This window comes from Bicyclus anynana, chromosome 9 (genome assembly GCF_947172395.1).
Source record: "Bicyclus anynana chromosome 9, ilBicAnyn1.1, whole genome shotgun sequence".
NCBI classification, from domain to species: Eukaryota; Metazoa; Arthropoda; class Insecta; order Lepidoptera; family Nymphalidae; genus Bicyclus; species Bicyclus anynana.
The window spans coordinates 6,021,780-6,038,784 of record NC_069091.1 but is presented as its reverse complement, the minus strand read 5'-3'; the positions used below and the strand labels follow the sequence as shown (position 1 = coordinate 6,038,784).

The 17,005-nt window shown below is 33.4% G+C and overlaps 1 long non-coding RNA gene across 1 annotated transcript; it reads right to left on the bottom strand.

The window, feature by feature from the left end:
* Nucleotides 1–334: 334 nt before the first annotated feature.
* Nucleotides 335–5,743, bottom strand: LOC128198360 (uncharacterized). The gene is made up of 6 exons (XR_008251090.1): nucleotides 2,527–5,743; nucleotides 2,320–2,358; nucleotides 2,102–2,161; nucleotides 1,770–1,834; nucleotides 1,071–1,084; nucleotides 335–378 (listed from the first exon to the last, which is right to left on the bottom strand). It is a non-coding gene; the product is annotated as an uncharacterized LOC128198360 (long non-coding RNA).
* Nucleotides 5,744–17,005: the final 11,262 nt, after the last annotated feature.

Here is a 17,005-nt window from a genome sequence, read left to right as displayed (position 1 = left end):
ACTTATTTACCAAAGAAGATCATTTTTTTATATCTTTGTAATTCCTAACGGTAACTTTTAACTAGTGTAGGTAATTATTATGAATATTTCACTAAAAACATTTTTTTTTAAATATTTATGTCAAAGGTATATTGTATACATATTGTATACAAAATTTTCTAATACACACAACCATTATTACGATTTACTAGGAACTCTGCAGCTATCAATGTATGATTTATATATGGTAAACTAGGTCCTACTAACTTACTTTAATTACGAACGGTAATACAAAAAAAGGTTTGTTTAAAAAATAAACGATGATAGTTGTAATATTTTTTTTTTATTATTAAAATTAAATACAATGAAAATTATTCCTGCAAGCTCGGCCCTCATGCACTGAAAAACAAACAAATATATTACTTTAGAGTTATCATTATCATCATCATCATCATCATCATCATCATCATCATCATCATCATCATCATCATCATCATCATCATCATCATCATCGTTATTATCAACTAATTTCAATGATCCACTACATAGGAGAGGACATATGGAGCTTATACCCACCACGCTACTTTATCGCGGATAGGCGGGTTTTGGGTTATCATATTTGACTATTAACTATTTACTCTCAGATGTTAACCGTAATGACTGGAGTTGACGTCTTAACTCTCTGAGGTACAGGGTTGTAATCCCGCCAACTTGGAACTACGGGTTGAAAATTTTCATTGTAATTTTATAGCAAAAAAGTAAAGCTTAGTATTATATAGCCCAAATCCAGGACACGATAACGAGGCAGTTATCTAGAAGTATCCAATTAATATTATAAACGCCAAAGTTTGTATAGATGTTTGTTACTCTCTAACGCCGCAACTACTAGACCGATTTAGCTGAAATTTGGAATGGAAATAGATTTTACTCTACTTTTCATCCCGGAAAAATCCATGGTTCCCGAGGGATTTGTGAAAAGTTACACTTCACGCGGAAAAAGTCGCGAGCGTCCGCTAGTATGACTATAGAATCACATTGTGTGTACTAATGACAATATTCCAAACTTAGGATGATCAGGTACCAGAACTTACTTGATTCAACAACCCTGAAAAATTAATGGGAAATTATTATTATTATTTATAACGTGTAATACTATAAACGTCAATATTATATTATTTCATCATTATCAATTCATATGCGGCTCACTGCTCAACACTAATCTTCTGTCAGAATGAGAGGGGTTGGGCCAATAATCCACCACGCTGGCCCAATGCGGATTGGCCGACTTCACACTTATTTTAATATAGAAAATTCTCTGATATCCAGGTTTCCTAAACGATGTTTTTCTTTCCGTTTGAGACACGTGATATTTAATTTTTTAAAATGCACACAACTGAAAAGTTGGAGGCGCATGCCCCGGACCGGATTCAAACACACTTCCCTTCGGAATCGTAGGCAGAGGACATACCCACTATTATAGTATTTATGTATATTATATATATTTTACGTATTATATATAATATGACATTTCGAATTAAATAATCTTGAATCATCAATAGTTTCAGTTATCGTTGTTTTTTGACAACCTCTCTTACGCAGTAAGAGTGCTGTGGTACTCAACTGAGAGGTCCTGGGTTGGTTTCCAGGTACAAGATCAAGATGAGATCACAGTCAAAGGATACTTTGAATATAACTCTCATTGAATGAACAAACTTTGTAGTCTTAGTTTTACTTTGAAAGAAAAAAGAACTATCCTATATCGATGCTTGAAATTATAAAACAACACTTACGACGAAATCACAAAGAGTTGTCACGACGGTATCGAACGCGGTTCCAATGGGACCTTCGACGGTACCTAAATTTACATAAACCTCGTAAATTTATGAGTATACATTTATTACACCAAGCTTACTATAAATTGATGAATTGAAATTCTTCATTCATACAAGCAGTACAACAAAAGTTCCAAGCCTGCCCTAAAAAAATGCTTCAAAATCAATGTCACTTGAATAATTTAAAACTTTTACAGAAACTTTCGTATCTTATCTACAGAAGTAATTGTATAAAGTATTTTTTTAATCTTAAAGAAAATTAATATTTTTTTGAATTTAAATCAAGTTACCTAGAGGAATGGCCTCAGGAGTCAGTCCGATCGAGCTAACTAGTTGAGGCTGCTGACAACCTATAAAAAATAATTAAATTTTGTCAATGTAATTAATTAAAAATGTTCCGGTACGATGCCGTGTAGCATCATCACTTACCACCAGGTGAGATTGTAGTCAAGGGCTAACTAAAGAAATAAAAAAAAAAATCTGTCTTCAAACATACATAATAACTTACCTGTATTACATGGCGGATTTAATATTACATTAGGCGTCACTGGAACAATGTTAAACATTTTGAACATTTCAAATATTTTTTGTTGAGAAAAAATCAAGTTAGTCAACTAGCCGCGGTAAAATATTTTTTTTTTTTTTTTTTTAATTTAAATTATTGTTTCAATATATGTATTCATTGTAAATATTATTGAATTACTATAAATATTACCTGTTCCCATAATAACGGATATTACATACAACGCAACAAAAAAATATTTTGATACAATTGTTTTGCTCATTTTGTATGCCACCATCGAACAAAATAACGTTGGTTGCTTTGAAAATATATATTTAAAACGAAATTATTTCTAAAACTCGTAAAAAATTATTAATTTCTAAGTCGTGTAGCAGTAAATTTTTATTGGTAAATTGTAATAATATTTTTAATTTAAAAACATTCGGGTTTTTGTTTTAAATATTGCACATAACAAAATAAAATGTAAGTACCTACCTACTGAAATGAAAATGAATAATTTTTGGCGAAAAACCCTAAAAACTTTTTTAATTTTGTCTATAATATGCTCCCGACCGAATCAGCACTGTTCATTTATTTCAATTAGACTTAGTTTACCAGCACTTTTGAAACGTCAGGTGTTACAGCTAATAAGAAAGCTAAAAAAAATTAAAAAAGTAAATAACCCAACTGCTTAACCTACCTAGTTATCCGCCTCGCGTATTTCGTACAGCGAGTAATAAATAACGTTTTACTAATTGTAGGATTTTTTAATATGACCATAATATACCATTTTGAAATCCACTTGATGAGTCCTTGAATTTGATACCCATATCGCAATATTCTAAAAAACATTCGTCCGCTAACTTTGCCTTAAAGATTTGTAACAAACCATAGTTCTTTTAGGCAGATTTAATAAATTTATCATTACATTATTTATTTATTAATATTTTTAACTATATATAAGTATAAAATATTTAACATTTATATATGGTATAAGCTCGCACTTGACCACGATTTCACCTGATCGTAAGTGTAGATGTGGCCTAAGGTGGAATGCGCTTGCCTATTCACTCTCTTCCTTAAGATGCCTTGGTTGGAAGAATTAGGAAACACTGACTTCGGGAGAGCCATACCCTAGCCATGCGTAGGTATATGAAACGTAGAAGCAAATACCTTTCTACGACTTCTAGGGATATCAATGTAGGGGAGTCAAAGAATACATAAAACAAACATATGCAGGAAGTCCTCAGAAACAGCTCCGATTTCGATGATATTTTTTTTCAAAAGTCTTGTTTTTTTATATTATTTAAAATCAGAAATGTTTTGGTGCGGGGACGAAATGATTTATTATTTAAAAAATATCTATGCTATTTATATAATAAATAATTTAAAAATACTACCGACTTTAAAAATACAAACGTATGCAGAACACTAATAAGCGAAAGAAAATATTATAATATTTTCTATCTATTGATCACTTTGAAGGTGGTTACAATGGTCCAATCAATCAGTCATCTGCTGTTTTCCTAGCTTTAGGGTTCGAATTGTTTTTTCATATTTATATAAGACTATCTTCGGAATATACCCTTTATAATTAAAAAAGAATTATCAAAATCGGGCCACTCGATAAAAAGTTTTACTTGGTTTTACACTAAAATTAATAAGTAAACAATTAATCATCCCCTGATTTCGTAATATGAAACCAAATATAACTTTTTATTGAGCTGTCCGATTTTAATAATTTTTTTTTTAATGAAAAAGGTATATTCCGTATAAATTTAAAAAAACAATTTCAACTCTAGGAGTACGAAAACAAGGTATTGATTGCTTACCCATTAATTTTAATGTTAAACCGAGCATAACTTTTTATCAAGTAGTCCGATTTTAATAACTCTGTTTTAACTAAAAAGGGTATATTTCGGCAATAGTCCCATATAAATTTTAAAAAACAATTTTAACCCTAAGGGAAGGAAAATAGAAGATGACTGATTGTTTTCCCATTAATTGTATTTTAAAACTATGCATAACTTGTTACGAAGTAGTCCGATTTAGATAATTCTTTATTGATTGTAAAGGGTATATTTTGACGTAGGTTCCATATAACTTTGAAAAAACAATTCCAATCCTAAAGGTAGAAAAACAGGGTAAGATTGATTGTTTTCTCGTTCATTTTAATGTAAAACCAAGCATAACTTTTTATTGAGTGAAAATGATTATCGCGTGCCCACTTTAGGGCTAACTAAAGTCATAGCTTTGGTTTTAGGGTGTTGTAAGAAAAAACAAAGATATTATACAACTAAACATAGTTTATTTCATGTTCGTTGAGTCAATTTAACTTGAAGGGTTGGTTACCTGTGAATTAAACAAAATTTGATTAACCTTCAAATTTTAAACTAACGGACGTCCGCAAATCTTCCACGTGAAATTCAGTTTTTTCCTATTTATATAACCCGGAAAATCCATGGTTCCCGCGGGATTTGTGAAAAACTGAGTTCAAGGAGGACGAAGTCGCGGACGTCCGCCACTATGATATAAATGACATGGTTTTTTTTGTTCCAATTTTATCTGCAATCAGTTTTACAACTTTAATCAGATGTGATGTAAGGCTGTTGGCAGTTGGAGCGTGATTACAGCAAACCATGTACTCTTAATTTTTTTTTTCTTTTTATTTTTTTTATAAATGAAATTAATGAAGTAAATATTTATTGCATTACCAATAATATGGGTACGAATCAAAGCCATAATCAGTGAACTCTCCTCGCACGTACTGATTCGTTGTTGGATTTGATCTACTTGACGATTTGGCGTTGTTCACTGGATTTACTGCGATAAAGATAAACATATATGAGTACATTAGAAACAAAATGTGTTGTTCTTTTCATAATATTGCTTTTCACAAATTTTAATAAACAATAAGTAATTATAGTTGTTGAAGTTGTTATAGAAGTAGATATTGTTGGCATCAATACAGAGAGTCATTCATTTAGCTATAAATGAGGATTAAAAAAAGAAAAAGAAATCCACAATAAATCATCCAGCGAATCCCTGAGACTCGCTTGATGTCGTCAGTCCACCTGGTGGGGGGTCGGCCATCGCTGCGCTTACTAGTGCGGGGTCGTGAACTATGTGCCTCGCCTATTGCTACTTCAGCTTCGCAACCCGTTGAGCTATGTCGGTGACTTTAGTTCTTCTGCGGATCTCCTCATTTCTGATTCGATCACGCAGAGATACTCCTAACATAGCTCCAACGCTCGCTGTGTGACTCTGAGCAATAAATCAGTTGATGTAAATTTAAATTTGCACTTAAATTTAAATAACTGTTAATTTTATAAGTTTATAAGTTATTTTTTGTAGTTTTATGAATCCGCAAATATTTTATTGTACTAATAAAAGTAATAAAAAATGTGCTTAGTACAAATACTTTTATTTAATTGAGGGTTACGGAAAAATACAATATTATTTAAAAAAAAAACAATTGCCAGCGTACCTACCATTTATTACTGGGCCTCCACCACCGCTGACATATCCGGACGCACTGGGCCAAGGCTCGCCTTCTGCGTAGCCTGACGTATATGGCTCAGGTGGTGGGAGCGCTGTTAAATATTATCACAATTAAAATTCAAGATATTGCTTAGGGCTCCCGCACACGGGCCACCGGCCACGACCACAAAACGCCGCTACCGGCATATTTCATGAAGTTTTCATACATTTTATATGAACTCGCCGCACACGGTTGACGCTGTTATCCGCCTCACGCTACAATCGTCGTTGCTTGCCCGCACTGGCCACTAAACGCTGACACAAAACGCCACTCGCGCGATTATGATACTGCATGTATGGGTTAAAAAAGTAGCAGCCACCGACTAAAAGATGTCCACCACCGGCTACAAGTGGCTACGCTTCAGCTACTTTTGTGGATCTTTCTTGCTTCTTGTGGCGGCGTTTGTGGCTGTCGCTTGTGGTCCGTGTGCGGCGACACTTACTAGCGGATATCATACAGTATGTAGATGACATTTTGTCAATTTTTTTTTATTCATTACAAGTTAGCCCTTGACTACAATCTCACCTGATGGTAAGTGATGATGCAGTCTCAGATGGAAGCGGGCTTACTTGTAAGGAGGAGGATGAAAATCCACACCCCTTTCGGTTTCTACACGGCATCGTACCGGAACGCTAAATCGCTTGGCGGTACGTCTTTGCCGGTAGGGTGGTAACTAGCAACGGCCGAAGCCTCCCACCAGCCAGACCTGGACAAATTAAGAAAATCTCAATCTGCCCAGCCGGGGATCGAACCCAGGACCTCCGTCTTGTAAATCCACCGCGCATACCACTGCGCCACGGAGGCCGTCAAAATTGATTTAATGTTTATTTTAATAAAGTGAATAGGCCAGCTGGGCTTACTTTCCGATGCACTGACATACAGTCTAGTGACTAATCAATCGTCACCAATTTCTACGGACTCAGAATTACTTAGAAAAAAGAAAACTTAAGATTATTAAAAAAATATATAACATTACATACAAATGGGGCCGATCGCTGGACCAGCAAATACAGGTGAACCGATGACGTAGTTAGTACTGACTGAAATTGTGATTTAAAATTAGGCATTTAATAATGTAGGTAAGATTAAACTTTGTTAGAAATATATTGTAATACTAAACCATTCCCCGCGTTTCTTTAAAATGTTTAAGGAACTTTATTTTTATTAAAAGTACTTCATACTAATAAAAATTAAATAATAATTATATGTTTCGTCGTTCTCAACCCATATACGGCTCACTGCTGAGCTCGAGTCTCCTCTCAGAATGAGAGGGGTTAGGCCAATAGTCCACCACGCTGGCCCAATGCGGATTGGCAGACTTCACACACGCAGATAATTAAGAAATTCTCTGGTGTGCAGGTTTCCTCACGATGTTTTTGCTTCACCGTTTGAGCCACGTGATATTTAATTTCTTAAAATGCACACAACTGAAAAGTTGGAGGTGCATGTCCCGGACCGGATTCGAACCCATGCCCTCCGGAATCGAAGGCAGAGGTCATATCCACTGGGCTATCACGGCTCTTATTTATATATTATATTGTATATTTATTTATTATTATATGTTTATAATAATTCAATTTAACATATATCTTACGTTTAAACAGTACACATATATAAAACGCTGCAATTCTTTTGTCCATCATTGGCTGCTATTTTCCTGAGAATGATGTTTTTTTATTATTTATCGTGGTTGAATCATTATTGCTAGATATGTATTCTGTTTTATTTAAATGATAGTCGTGAATAGGTAATGTAAAATTATATGACTTAAGTAGATATACATGTGTTATTTACAATTTTATTATGGGTCATTTTATATTTTCACGAATTTTCTAAATTTATAGGGAGTGAATTATTTTATGACACTGTAATTAACTTAAGCGTAACCATGATGCAACACAAGCTGCAGTTGGTTTTACCGTACATTGGCTATTATGACTTATACTCGTACAATATTCTCAGCAGAAGCTTCAAAAGTGGATTAAAAAAATTAGGAAACCAATGTTGAACAATGGTTTTACAATATTTGTCAGGACAACTTAAATAACAAACTGTAACTAAAATAAGACCCTAGAATGGCGGGGATGACCTTGAGTGGAGTCACGCATTTGTGAACGCAGTGTGTAGGGTTAAAGGATCCTTTGACAGTTAAAAAACAGTCCATTTTGCCACTCAAGTCACTCTCCCCGCCTAACCCAAGTAACCCATAAAGAATTACACAACAAGAAATTGGACAGCTCGAACGCTACAAGCATAATTAAGCCAACCGTACGACGAGCGCCTTATATCGCAAGTCGTTCCTGGTAAACCAATCGCTACCCCTCTCTAAATCCCTACTCTTTATGGAAACAAGTCGCGCCACCTAGCGTCGGCACGAGCCAAAATGGTTTCGAACAACGTCATATCCGTCTTAGACTACTATTATCTACAATATTATATTACACTAGCCGACGTCAATGTAAACTTTCAACCCCTATTTCACTCCCTTCTCATTTTATTTTCGCCATAAAAAGTATTTTATAACCTTTTCTGTATTATGGTCTTAAACCGTGCCAAGTTTCATTTGAATTCATTCAGTAGTTTCAGCGTGATGCCCGAATAACAAAAAAACACGGACAGACAGACAGACAAAAAATCGAAAAAAAAATATCTTCAATGTACAGAATGTACAAAATGTACAGAATTCGTATTATAAGTATAGATTCTAGATGGCGATGTCGTCCTTTATGCCACTCTAACGTTTGTTGTTAGGTACAAATGGTATTAGTAAAATCTCAAATTGCGAATAAATGTATAGAATTCGACCAGTTTTATTATAAGTATAGATATAGATAGTTATAGATAGATATAGATTCTACAAAATTTAAATAACAAACAAAAAGAGAAAAGAAAAAAGAAACAATAATTAGCGGGTAGTAAAATAAAAAACATAAATTACTGTGTGTGTACCGCGGCTGCGAAGATACACTGTCCCAAAAAGTATTCCTTCAATGTCCGCCTATCCACTTTCGTAAATATAGTCCTATCTCAAGATTTTTGAATAACTATATGATAGTCATAGCAAGTCGGACATAACCACGTACAAACGTAGCTAACCTAAGCTAGGCTGTAAGCATTTCATTTTATATCAACGTTACAAAATAAAAAAAATCACATCCTCGCATCATTAAAAAATATGTGCATATTTGTAGAAGCAGATCCGTGATAGCCCAGTGGATATGACCTCTGTCTTTGTTCAGAGGGCGTAAGTTCAAATCCTGACCAGGGAATGCACCTCCATCTTTCCTGTTAAATTAAATAACACGTGTCTCAAACCGTGAGAAAACCTGCATACCTGAGAATTTTCTTAAGTCTGTCAATCCGCATTGGGCCAGCGTGGTGAACTATTGGCCTAATCCCTCTGCTTCTGACATGAGACTCGAGCTCAGCAGTTATAATGGTGATGATGAAATGGTACGGATTGGCAGACTTCACACACGCAGATAATTAAAAAAAAAAATCTCTGGTATGCAGGTTCACCGTTTGAGACACGTGATATTTAATTTCTTAAAATACACACAACTGAAAAGTTGGAGGTGCACCCGGACCGGATTCCAACCCACACCCTCCGGAATCGGAAGCAGAGGTAATATCCACTGGGCTATCACGGCTCTACCATCGAACGTGTGTCATTTACAAACTACTAATAAGTATGTAGGTAAGTCGATATTAGTATTTGCGCTCATCTGTTTACTTCACCGTTAAATTAAAATTAGGTTGGTACGGTAAATATAGATAGATAACATATTTTATAGTAGTAGATAATAGGTTGCCTTTCAAAATATGATCAAAAATAACTTAATAACTAAATGATTTAGGTTGTCCAGCCTTAATGCCACCCCCATTTCTTTAGGCAATTCTATTAATATAGAGTTTGTAGCATTATGCTGAGTTAGGCCTTTATTGGGTTATGCCACACATCGCAGGATATTGTCCTGAGGATTAGAAGAGCAAATTGTGTTGTGTGGCATAATACTGTAATAAAGATTTTTTCTTTCTTTCTTTCGTATATAGGTATGTGAAACAACTTGATTTACTCGATAAATAATAAATTTTCATCCAGTAAGCAGATGGGTAAAAGTCGACATTTATTGCAGGTATAAGAATGCTGATTACTTTAATAACATGTTCGAGGCGTTCTACTACGTGTAACTTAGATTAGTCAAACTTTAACTGTAACATCTTTGATGGTTTAAATTTTATACGAAATCTCATTGTATCAAGGATATATTTAAAATAAAAATAGTGATAATTCAGTCAACTTAGTTATTTATTTAAATATATTTGTTGACTCCACAGAGGCTATTTACCTGAAAAAGATAAGATAAGATTAATACAGTGGCCAGAAAAACCTAAACTAATATTATAAAGTTGAAGAAATCGTTTGTTTGTATGATTGATTGAATGCGCTAATCTCAGGAACTACTGGTCCTATTTGAAAAATTCTTTTATTATTATATAGCCCATTTATCAAGGATAATTATACCCGTATTCTTAGGGGATCGGGCACCACGCGGGTAAAACTGGGCGACGTCAGCTAGTAACTGAATAGAACGTTGAAATAAACTGTGATGAGAGTGTGCCGTTAAAAAAGGCTGATTTGTGTTAGATATAATGACGTAGGTATATTGTATCTACGGTGTAAACAATCACGCTAATTATTATAAAGGCGAAAGTTTGTCTGTAAGTGTGTATGTTTGTTCCTTCTTTACGCTGCGGCTACTAAAGCGATTTGGCTGAAAGTAGATGGTCCATTTCAGGTCCACTCTTGTACCCTTAAAATTAAAAAAATACAAGGATTTTATTAGAATCAAAATAAGTGAATAAATCTAACTAAATTAAAAAAAAAATTAAAACCCATTTTTGAGTTATATCAAGATGGCGCCTATAAAGCAACTATGACATGTCAATTGACAGCAAACGTCAAATCGACTACTGCATTGAAAATGTCACCAATCCACCATTATTACCCATATTAGTGATAAATTTCTTGGGAGATAATGAATATTATTTCGAAAGAATTGAAGTAAATTCGTAGATTTGTATAATCAATAATAGGTAGTTAAAAAAAATATTTTCTTCTATTTCCGCCAGGATACAGGGTAAAAAAAATATTTTCTTTTATCTCCTTTGGAATGAAAATACATTTTACTCTGGATTATTGGTTCGAAGTCGCGGGCGTCCGCTAGTACACAATAAGGAATATGAAGAACAATTGCAACGTTACGCGTGTTAGTTATACCTTCAGAAATAAATTGGGAATGGTACTTGTCCGCCCGAATCCAATCTCGCGTTCTGATATGTAGAGGGGCTGGCTCTGCTTGACGACTTTGCATTGTTCACTGGGTTTACTACGAGTAAAAAAAAATACTAAAAATTAATTGATAATAATATTCGAAAAACTAATAGAAAGAAAGAAAGAAAATGCGTTTATTTCGAAATTATGCCACATATCACAATATCTCCAGTACACCAGGACATCTAGGACAATACCCTGCATTGTGTGGTGTAACCCAGAAAATGGCCCCAGCTCAGCATAATGCTACGTGACCATTTGAATTTGGACACGTAATAGACAAAATATGACGTGTATGATGATATGATGAGATGTATAATATCTATCTACTTTACTAGTACAACTTTTATTCGTGTAAAAATAATAATAATTACTATCTGATCTCGATTAAATAAGCAGATCCTAGTAGTTACGAAAATTGATCTAGCAGTCTGAACTTATGTATGTCAACCATTTTTAAATCTTATAATAAACTATTTGTGTGGCAAGTTTATTATGACCTTGATAATGTTATGTTAGAGATAAATGAATTAATTACTTAAAAAAATGGGAAAATTTCAAGTAATAGAGAGTTTAAATAATAATAATAGACAGATTTTTGCATGACAATTATTGTTATCTGTTACATACCATTTACTACTGCTCCTTGGCCATTAGATCTTGGATATCCGGAGGATGAGGGAGGATAATAAGTTCTAAAAATTGGCACTAAAACAAAAAATATACAAAATCAATGTCAAAGTCTATTAATGAACTAGAACTATCTAGGAAACAAATAAAAGGTTTAGCGCAACTGTTCAGAACTGTCAGAACTGTCTTTTTCTTCTTCAGCCTTCAGGCCTCATCAAGCGATGCTTCTGCGTTGGCCCAAAACCCCAGTGACGTCGCTGCAGTTCCATTATGAAGCCTCTAGGCACTCACACAATTAGTAAAAAGATCTTTATAGTATTATAGAGATAATATGAATAACTAGCTGACGACGTGCGGTTCTAAAATGGTGCGTGGTTCCAGTTCCCGTAAGCGTATGGGGTTAATATATAGCCTGTAGCCTTCCTCGATAAATGGGCTATCTAACACTGAAAGAATTTTTCAAATAGGACCAGTAGTTCCTGAGATTAGCGAGTTAAAACAAACAAATTCTTCAGGTTTATAAAATTAGTATAGAAGTAAAGACATTTTTGGAGTTTACTCCTTAAGAATCGATTTTTTATATATAAGGCGCCCGGTATGAGAAAAATCTGAGGGGTAAAACCAACTGAACTAACGAAAAAGTGTCACGTTTTTGGTGCGCACCTTTAGTGCGCAACTTTCTAATTTATTTTTCTAAGAATGTTTTGATGTTGATTAACTTTAGTTACTTACAAAATGTGCAACTTCCTGATACTATGAAGTACGCCATAACAGCGGCAACGATGTACAATTTCGCTGCCATGATATTGAATGATGGTTTTTCGAAGCATAACGAGTCGTAGGTATTTTGAATATTTATACACGCTACAATAATTAAAATACCTCGTGACCACGTTTTTGAATTCACTGACTCCATAAAATATAAAAATTAATGTAAAATATTATCTATAATTATTTTATATGGAACACGATTTCATGAGGTATTACATTTTTATGCGAAAGAAAATTTTTAATTAGGAAGATGTAAAAAAAATAATAATTTTAAAATATAAATAGTTGTTGTTGATTTAAAAAATGTAAGTTAAATACCTAGATATAGATTAGATATACATACAAATTGCGTAATTTAAAACTTTATTAATTTAAAGTTGACACTTAATGATCTCTCATAATAATCAAGTTGCGATAGATGGAAACTCTGGTGACCATTTGGGGTTGAATAGACTAGACTGTCTATTCTCTCTCTCCACGTAGTGTTCCTCATTACTGAGGGTCGTAGGGTCACGACTTTTTCCGCACGATGTCACACCATGCGGCTCGACTTTTCGCGACTTGTGGAGCTTCGTGTACTTTTGTATCGAGTGTGGTGCGGATTTGATCTGACCAACGCATCGGGATTTGCCTCAAAGTCTCTTCCCTTCCACTTTGCCAGTGATAACAAGTTTCTCTAAGTTATCTCCTTCTCTCCTGGCCCATCCCCAAATAAATCACTTGACCGTTCTGGTAGGGGCAATACTACCCACGGAATTCCACAGCTAAACCTGATCTGAGCTAATTTAGATATTCAATATAAAAATGAAAAATTAAATTCTATAAATTCTTAAATTAACCCCACCGCTGCATCAAAATAAAACATAGCGTAAAATTATTACATGACAATTATTGCACCAGTGATCGCGTCTTTGAGAAATTTTCAGCAGTTTTAAGAATGGACTTTGAAGTTAATGGAAATAGATAGTCGGAAATTATTAGTAGGAAAATAAAACAAAATAAAATTATATATTGACATATTTTTGATTTGTTCAAATTAACTTAAAGTTAACGAAAGTTAACAACTAATACTTATACACGGTGCCCGGGAGTAATTCCCATATCTTCAAGGTATTCATTAGACCGACTTATAGGAGCCGATTTGTATGACTAACATTTTATTAACTACAAGAAAAAAAATATGTTTTCATACAAAGTAACTCAAATAATACCGACTTTCCATAAATAACACACGCATATAGGTAACAAAGGGACAACGTTGCATTTTTAAAATATAAACACGTCATTATTAAAAGGACGCGTATGAGGAACACATTTTAAGATCTATTTACAAAATAAATATTATTTACGCTCAAAATATTCATTTTAGAACCAAATTCCTAGTAAACGTAACTAGAGTTATGGGAAATACTCCCGAGCACCCTGTATATTGTCTTCGATGTCGAGATGTGTGATGAGAAAGTGTATGAACTATAATTATACACATAAATAATGTAAGTAAACAAAAAAATTTGCATGTGTGCGCTCAGTGGAATAGCAAATTCGGATCACTTTTTGCGGTGATATTGTACGCAATCAATAGTATAAAATTGTTGGATATGTTTAAAAAATTTAAAATTATGACTTTTGCTGTCAATGGCTGGAAGGGTGCCATTCTGTAATAAAATATCTTTACGGGATTTTATTTATCTTTAACAAGTTTTTTTTAAGTTATAGTCGACCAACTTAAGAAACGTAATTGGAGCTTGAAAGTGGCATACTAATTCCGTAGTAGGTAGTAGGTAAATAAATAAAGTTGTAAGTTAGATAACTCAGAGTCTGTTAAAACTAGAAAGCTGTAATTTGGCAAGGGTATATATATATTGATTACGTCTATAAAAGGGTGAAAAGAAAATAATAAAAAAAAAATTGGGGCTCCTTTCCTACATGTAAAGTGAGGCAACTTGATTCTCGTCTAGTGACGTCTTTAAAATTTTTTTATTGTATTGAGAATTTGGCACCTCACGTACACTTTTACCAGCAACTTTGTAACTATAAAAAGTAGATACAAGTTTTATACCAATTTATAACCCTCCGTGTACAAGTTTTTATAATAATAATACACTTCAGTTTAATATATTTTTTACAGGACATTTTTTTTTTAAATCGAGTCCTCTTAATGAAAGAAAAATAATTATTGCATTCAAAGCTTCTTCTACAAAACAAATAAAGCATTATTTATAAAAATAGTATTAAAATATATAGGTAATTTAATCCGCAATGTATAAGAAAAAACAGATATTTTTAAAATCTTAATTACAACAGCTACAGCATTAAAAAAACTGATTCAAGAAAGAAAAATTTAAAAAATCCGAAATAAAAAAGCTTGGTCACCCTAGGGATTTTTGGAAAACTATTCAAATTAGCTTTAGATAATTAGGTATCTATCATTTGCGTTGCGTATTATCCATTAATTACGGGACACCCTGTATATAGATACGTATCGTAACATTGAAGCGATGTCCAGCCAAATAAATATTTATTTTGCTTGACTTCTTCTATTTCTTTTAGTTTTATTATGTTTCGTTGTATGGCATCGCCTTCTAACCCTTATGTAGATAGCACATAGATTCGATGTTGTTGTATGTAACTTAAATATTTGTGATTTATGAAGATGGTTGATAAGATTTTAAGAATAAAGAATAAGTTTGTTAGGCCCACGATACCGACGCGTCTTTCGCTACTTTCGTGTGAACTTTGAAAACATTTTGTATTGAATAAGTTTTTGTGAAAATCCCTTATGACAAATTTGGAAGTATCTATCTATATTACACTTTCTATCCAAAATTCTAATTCTATCTATCCGAACGTGACGAACTCTTAATTCATTGGAGCTAGACGCATAAATTTGCTTTGGTACACATAGTGATATAAGGGTTCCTTGTTGACTATGGAACCCTAAAAATGGCTACTTATAAGGGTATTTTAAACGAATTAGGTAGATAAAAAAAGATACATTTTTAAATTTATTTATTGAAGTTAATTGGAGCACTGACGTCCGATTGATGCTTTCAGTATTTTCCTGTAAAAATAAAACAACAATTTTATTAATGAAGATTATACTTAAATAGGCTAAACTTATTATAAAAATAAAATATAAGGAAATATCAATACAACTACAACTACAAAATTAAATTAAAACTAATACCTAAAAATATTTATCAAAATTTGCCGCCCTTGGTAAGGTGCCCATCACGCAGGCGTTTGCTGATCTCCTTAAAAATAAATATATAGTTTTATTTGTAAGATTTAGATTTTATTTCACCAAATCGATCCTGAAAAACAAATAACATACAAAATACAAATCTATACTAATATAACCCTAAAATATGAGATACATACTACCAGCCGTTGTACCCGGGTCCGTGCAAGTGTGCAGTCTGGGACGTGAAGGGTGACGATATACTCTCCGACTCAGCATTGTTGACCGGGTTCACTGTGTAAATTAAATCTTATTGCAATAAAAAACATATTTTAAGATATGATAATGAATCTGATTGATAACGACTCGACTGATTTTTGACGTGACAACGTCTTAAAATTCTATGGAGCCGGCTGCACACTCGAAAAAAGACGTCATGCGTCGTTCCCCCGCTCTAGGCTTGCCAGATTTTTACAAGAAATAAAGTATATTCTGGTCTATAAACATTTTTAAACAGTATTTCAGAAAAACGAACATTTCCTATTGAAAAATACAACCATTCCATCAGTATTTTCTTTACAGACAACGGATTTTTTTTATATTTTAACCGACTTCAAAAAAAGGAGGAGGTTCTCAATGCGGAGCACATTTTTTTTAAATGTTTGTTACCTCATAACTTCGCCATTTATTAACCAATTTTGAGAACTATTTTTTTGTTTTAAAGAGTATATTATCCAGATTGGTCCCATTTCATCAAAATCAGTTTAGTGTATTCGTGTTAAAATCTAAATAACTGAAATACGTCTTCGAAGTCAGTTTCATTTTCATGTCAAAAAGATTACTTGTATTGTATCCCATTTAACAACCCAGATTTTACTGACCATAGTCTATCGACAGCGAAATCTTTTTTTCAATCGGACCAACTATGTACTGAGATTAGCGCGTTCAAGCAAACAAACAAACTCTTCAGCTTTATAATATCAGTATAGATTTAAAATAATGCATACCGTTTACTACTGGTCCTTCACCATTATTGCTTATATATCCCGAGGAGCTGGGAGAGGGTCCACCCCTGGCTAAACCCGAGGTATATGATGATGGTCTTCCCCAGTAAGGTACTAAAATATTTCAGTTATTATAATTGGACTTTACTTAAGAATAATAAAAAAATAACAAATACTAGGTACAATATCCTAACATGATAAGATATTTTAAATTAATTTATTTACAACGT